The sequence below is a fragment of the Hyla sarda genome, chromosome 10, assembly GCF_029499605.1.
Source record: "Hyla sarda isolate aHylSar1 chromosome 10, aHylSar1.hap1, whole genome shotgun sequence".
NCBI classification, from domain to species: domain Eukaryota; kingdom Metazoa; phylum Chordata; class Amphibia; order Anura; family Hylidae; genus Hyla; species Hyla sarda.
The window spans coordinates 134,805,446-134,812,397 of record NC_079198.1 but is presented as its reverse complement, the minus strand read 5'-3'; positions in this window follow the sequence as shown (position 1 = coordinate 134,812,397).

Genomic DNA, 6,952 nt, shown 5'->3' with positions numbered 1-6,952 from the left:
CGTGATCTTCCTGCTGCACCCGGCGTTCATTTAGAGCGCCGGGTTCAGCGCCGGAGGTTTGTGACGTCAAGGCCACGGCCCGCTTGTGACATCATGGTCACACCCCCTCCCACAGACTTGCATTGAGGGAGCGTGGCCTTGACGTCACGAGTGTCCGCCCGGCATCACCAGTCATCTGGCATGGAATGAAGATCGCTACCATGCACCGGATGTCTGGGGTGCATCAGCTGAGGTCACGGGGTTCCCCAGTGGCGGGACCCCCGCAATCAGACAACTTATCCCCTATCCTTTTGATAGGGGATAAGATGTCTAGGGGCGGAGTACCCCTTTAGGAAGTATTTTCACCACCACACGACCCCTTGAAGAAACCTGTTGGGACTGGGACAAGTCTGGACAGAGGAAACTTTGTCAGGAAATTAAGAGCCACAGCAAGAGTGCATGTGAGGGGCCCAGGTAGGTGACTATAGATGGAGACTGGCCATGGAGGAATAAGGGACACTGGCCAAGGAGGAAGGTAAGACGTCTGGAGAAAAACTTTCACAGAAGATCCGGGCAGAAGAATAATGATGGGGAGCAGGACACCGTGAACATGACAAGCCATCACTAAAAAGAAGTGGTTGTCCGGCCACAGAACTGACCTCAATAAACCTTTCTTCTTCACTGATACCTACACAAGCGGCCAATTCTCTGCGCTCAGCACTTTTGAAGCAGAGACATAACTTATGCGCGAGGAAATCTGATCTAACTCACCATGACCATAGAGCCAATGGTTTGAGGTCAAATCTGAAACATCCTTTGTACCTTTCTAACTGGCAGGGTCTTGGAAGTCGGGATTAAACAAGCGATGGTATTTATGAATGATTAATTTGCTGCTTGTATTTTTCTTTTGCTGATTTCATTTGTATTTTGGGTTTCCTCCAGAAAAGAGAAAAAAATGTGCATTTATAACAGGTTCCAAATGGGTTTCTATCGACCCTATTTTTCCAGTTGAGTGAGGAATTCTACCTTATTGGTATGAAAAGGAAATAGTGAAAATTTCTCTCAGATGTCCATTAGTTCTACTTGCCCGCTTGATGCACCCTGGTGGGAGCGTGTGTCCAAAAATCCATGTTCTTCCCAATGTTGACATGTTGCTTCTCTATGAGAGTCCTCCAAGGTATAAATCAACTGTAAATCTTATCTCCCACCACATGGATTTTTGCATTTCTGGGCTTCTCACCCTAGTTTGTTCCTTTGTTATCGATATTTGTTTTGAGAACTATAAGATGTCCCTGGTTATGCAAGCACGAAGGATACTGCAGTCCGGCACAGCCACCACAACAATGCAGGCAACAGCCTTCAGGAATATAGTATGTGCACTTGAGTCATGGGGATATATACATATATATATATATATATATATATATATATACTACTAATAGGGGTGCTCTGCTCTCTTAGGTCCAGTCCAAAAAAAGTAATATAAAGGATAAATAAATCCAGTTGATTCTTCTTTATTTAGAGTATAATACTTACATACAGTACAGGAGGGAGACGCAAGACAGGGGTGTACAAAAAGGAGACAACAGCCGTTTCCCACTAATTAGTGCTTCATCGAGACGTGTACAGAAAAGACACAACAGCCGTTTCACACTCGTCAATGTTTCATTTGGCCATGTGCAGAAAAGAGACAACACCTGTTTCGCACAAGTTAGTACTTCATTGGGCCATGTACAGAAAACAGACAACAGCCGTTTCGCACAAGTTAGTACTTCATTGGGCCATGTACAGAAAACAGACAACAGCCACTTCACACTTGTTAGTACTTCATCCGGCTGTGTACAGAAAAAAGACAATAGCCGTTTCAAACTCATTCCTGCTTCATCAGGCCGTATACAAAAAAGAGACAACAGCTGTTTCTTACTCGTTAGTGCTTCATCTGGCATCTATAAAAGCCTAATGAAGCAATAACGAATATTAAACAATAGTGCGAAACGACTGTTGTCTCTTTTTTGTACACCCCTGTGAAACCGGCCAATACTATACACTGGTGTCACCTATCACTGTAATCCTGTCTGTGATGATAAGGAGGAGACTGCTGGGAAGAGATCTGTACAGAACAGGAAGTCTCAGATTTTTATTAGCCCTAGTGGCCAGAATTAAAACTGCATTTTTTAAAGGCACTTGTTAAATTGCAAAAAAAAATTATCAGGTTTTTTTTGCAAAATTGTGTAAGTCTGTGCACACGGTATATAAAAAAATTTGACTATATTTTGAGGTGTTAAAAAATAACATTTTCTTTAATTGAATTCAATGTGAAAATGCTTAATTTTTATTTTTTTTTTTACTGTAATAAAAAAGTGCATGGTACTGTATTTTTTCTGCCCCATAATATTACTGTTTTACATGCAAAAATCATTAAAAAAATTTGGCTCATTTTCCATGTAAGATAAGCGGATCTTTGAGCCTCACAATGCGATAGAGTGCAGCATGAATACAGATCAGCTGATATGGTGCAGAAGTTTTTTCTTTTTTTTTAATGTACAGTTTTTTTCAGTATTTACTGCAGTCAGATCCATTCTTTCCAGGTCACAGGAACTTGAGTTTGGCTGTCCGGGCATTCTGGGAGTTGTAGTTTTGCAATGGCTGGAGGCACCAAGGTTCTGAAGCACTGTGCTAGCCTAGTCCTAATAGCAGGATATGCTGGGATTTGTAGTTCCCCACAAGCTGCCTAATCCAGCTAAGTAACCATGGGCGTTATCCTTGAGTATACTGAAGGCGCACGCTCTGCTTGTATGATAGGATTACACACCTCTCAGCACAGGCAGCACCGACGCCGCTAACAATTCATTTAAGCAGAGGAAATAGGTTGATCCAGTGAAAAATCGGATTTGGCGTTCTAGGGTCAGGAAGTTATGTCTGCCCTCTGAGGCAAACGCCTGTTTTCTGTTTAGACAAAGAAAGAAGATTGAGAAGTCTGAGGGAAGTGTCTTGTTGTCTTGAATCGATGAATAACACTGACACGTGCTGTAATAATAATTTATAATAATATAATGTGATGTCCCAGTACGGGATATGCCCCTACAGTCCTGTCAGGTTGAGTCTCTGTACGTTCTCAGAGCTCTCCTGCAGTGTTCCCCCATAATGTGAATAGGTTGTATATTAAGTGTAAAGGACCTTTGACGTTGGTCACGTGATTGTTAGTCACATGATTATTTTTGTCACATGTTCAAGTCACATGTTTGTTACCCAGAGAGCACCAGGTGACCCACAGTTGTCCTATGGGCTCTTTGCTTAGCCCCCTTTATAAGGAAGGAAGGAGCTGCAATCACTCTTTTCTCTCTTGTCCCTGAGGTTCAGTACAGTCCAGACGTCTCAGGGTCAGTGTTCAGCACATCTAGAGGTCTCAACCTAAACTGCAGCCACCAGTCAGTAAGGCAAGTCATCTTTATCTGTTGTCATCATCTTCAGTCAAGTCAAGTCAATTGTAGTCATTGCGGCCTGCACCTATAGTCTCTCAAGTCACTGCAAGGTCCCCTGTGTTACTGGTCACCTCTCTGGGATCCTGGCCAAACTGTATAGACTGTACCATCTGTCTACCTCACTAAAAGCTACCGTTACCCTTAACCTGGCCTTGGACTATTATTTGTCCCTGCCTAACCTAGGACTAGCGGTGCTACCTTCGGGTGGTTATATAGGCAAACCATGCCCCGGTGTCACGAACACGAAGGGGTTAATAGCATCTACCCCTTACACCTCACATCACACCCCGTGGCTCACCACAATAATAGTAATGATAAAGATAAAAAATAAAGGTGGATTCCTATTATCTGGCATCCGATAATCTGGCATTCCCCCACTTGTGGCTAAAAAACTACAACTCCTAGTATGCCCTTAGACCAATGTTCTCCAATCTGTGGCTTTTAAACTGCTGCACTACAACTCCCAGCACGGCCACAGACTAAGTATTTCCCAACCTGTGGCTTTACAGTTGCAAAAGGACAACTCCCAGCATGCCCATAGACTAGTATTAACGTGTAACTACGACTCCCAGCTGCCCACAGGCCAAGTGTTTCCCAACCTGTGACTTTCCACTTTCTTCAATCTGTTGCTTTTCAGCTGTTGCAAAACTACAACTCCCAGGATGGCCACAGACCAAGTGTTTCCCAACATGTGGCTTTCCAGTTGCAAAACTACAACCCCCAGCATGCCTATAAACTAATATTCCCCAACATGTGGCTTTCTAGCTGTTGTAAAACTACAACTCCCGGCAGGCCTATAGACTAGTGTTCCCAAACCTGTGGTTTTCCAGCTACTGCAAAACTACAACTCCCAGCATGTCTGTAGACCAGTGGTCCCCAATCGGTGCCTTTCCCCTACTGAGGATTCCTCTTGAAATACCTGAAATGCCTGTGCGACAGCATTAGAAATCTTTGCTAGCAAATAATTCTACTACAGTTTGCGCCATTTACCATGTGGGATCAGAAAAGTGATAACCTGATAGTTTGGATAATTCCACACCCGGCGATACCAAATACTTTTATGTTTTTGTTTGTTTATATTTTTTTATTTGGAAAATAGAAAAAGGGGGAATTTTAATTAGGCAAATATGTATAAGCAATCATTCCATTGCTTACATAGATCAATGCAAAGATCAGTGCTCTATTGGTATGGCCTGCCACAGACAGAGTTTATCAGCAGATTTGGCCTGGCAGATGCCTTGGGCTGCCATGGCATATGACGCATTGTAACCCTGGGGCCACTGAACCACTAATGATGCATCTTAAAACTGTTTAGATGCTGCAATCCTATGGATCCCACCATCTAAACAGTTAAATGACCTGCATCGGAGTGATCTCTGATGTCAGCCATTAACAGCAGATACCAGCTGGCTTATCCTATCCCCTATCCCCTATCCATAGCATAAGTGATAAGTGCCTGGGTCCGACCACTGAGACCTCCTGCAATTTCCAGAAACTGGTCTGTCTCTTACCTGGGAGTGCTCCGGCCCCCATCTTCCAAGAAGAACTAGTCTTTAATCTTTGTTTGCAGCAATGCCCCCTCTGATTGGCTGAATGGGCCGTCACTGCTGAGACCAGTTCATCTCAGAAGGCAGGGGCCAGAGCACTCAGCGGTAAGAGACGGGCCCCCTTCTGAAGATCACAGGGGGTCCCAGCAGTCAGACCCCCTGCATTCAGACACTTATCCCCTAAAATGTGGATGGGGATAAGTTTTTCATAACTGGTGTACCCCTTTATGTTACTGTGGTTCACTAGGTCTTGCTAGTCATTAGCTGAGATGGTAATTAGTTGTGTGAAGACAGGGACCAGGAATAAGGGAACTGCAGGACCCAGCGAGTGACCGAATAGCAGAGGCTAGGGGAGGTGTGTAAGCCTTTCATTAATTAATTTATTTTTTGTTAGACTAGGCACTTAATTGGACATTGTCAGAATAAAAAAAAAAATGATACATTGTACATCTTGGCAAAACATTAACCTTTCGAATATACCTCCTTTTTATAGAAATCATGGCTTATAAAAAAAAAACACTAGGGGTCCCCATTCTATCCGGAAATCCATAATCCTGTCCAGCTGCAGCATCATCTTTGTCCCAGCTGAAGCATAGACCGGGACAAAGTCCAGGAAGTGAGTACGGGACTATCACTCCTCTGTGCTCACTCCTGTCCTATCAGACTGCAGCATGAAAACAGAGAGGAGGGGGCTACAGAACAGCCTGCAGTGATTGGATGAAGAGACACAGCACAGCAGACTCAAGGAGGAAGTGAATGCATAGTGAGTGAGGACGGGCTCAGTACTTGCCTCGGACACGCCCCTTCCTGAGCAGCAGATGTCAGAATGAGTGAGCAGCAGAACGTTGGGATTTGTGAACCACATACAGAAGCTGCTAGACACATAAAAAAGACATGTAAAGCATCTGCATGATGTAGTGAGTAACTTATAGAAGCATTATTACTTTAAACAAGAATATTTGTATCGCCTTTTAAGATGTGGATCTGCAGACACACGGCTCCTCCACCCACAGCGCCAAGACCTTTCATCCGAAATGTAATAATTAAATCATCCTCCCCGCTCCCGATATTAACTCACAAATATGCTTTTAACGAAACCCACATTTGTTTGAGGACTGTCATGTAGAATTAGAGCTGGGGGTAACGTCCATACAATTGTGACTATGTCCTCGGCAGGGAAATAAAAAAAAAACACCCTTACTTATAAAATATGGCATAGTCCATCGTACCAAAGTGCTTGTTACTTCTCCAGCCAAGAGCCGAAAGAATTTGCTGGTCGGCATTCAGCTGGAGTAGACATTGTGAAAGAACACCTTGTTTTTTTCTACTGCAAAAAAAGAAAAAAAAGAAGAAAAAAAAATTTTCATTTTTTTTTTTTTTTTTTTTTTTTAAAGAGTGCGGTTTAGGTAAGAGAAGCCAAGAAAGAGGTTTACATCAACACTGTAGCTGTGGAGGTCACACGTAGGGCAAAAAGTGATGTTCCATAATTTGGGAAATAGAAAAAACAACATTTCGATGGAGTACTTCTTTGCTTATGAAAAGAACGGGACCAGATCTATCGACTTTTGCCAGTGCAAATATTGACTTATTTTTTTTTTTTTTACACTTAAGAAGCAACAATTACAAGTATTGAAAAGCTTAGTCACAAGCGTTCGCTTCTTAGCTTCATAGGCTAAATTCAATTAAAATGTAAATCTGGATATCCCGTCGGAGGAGGCTTTAATGTGTTATTACGGGGAGCGAGGGACAATGCAGCCTCACATTCTGAGTGGGGTTCAATGGATTACAAGACATCGAGGGGCTTTGCTAAAATTAAAGAAGGAATAAAAAAAAATATATATATATATACCGTATTTTTCGCCGTATAAGACGCACTTTTTCTTCCCCAAAACTTGGGATGGGGGGAGTTGGTGCGTCTTAAAGGGGACCTCTCATCAAATAAAC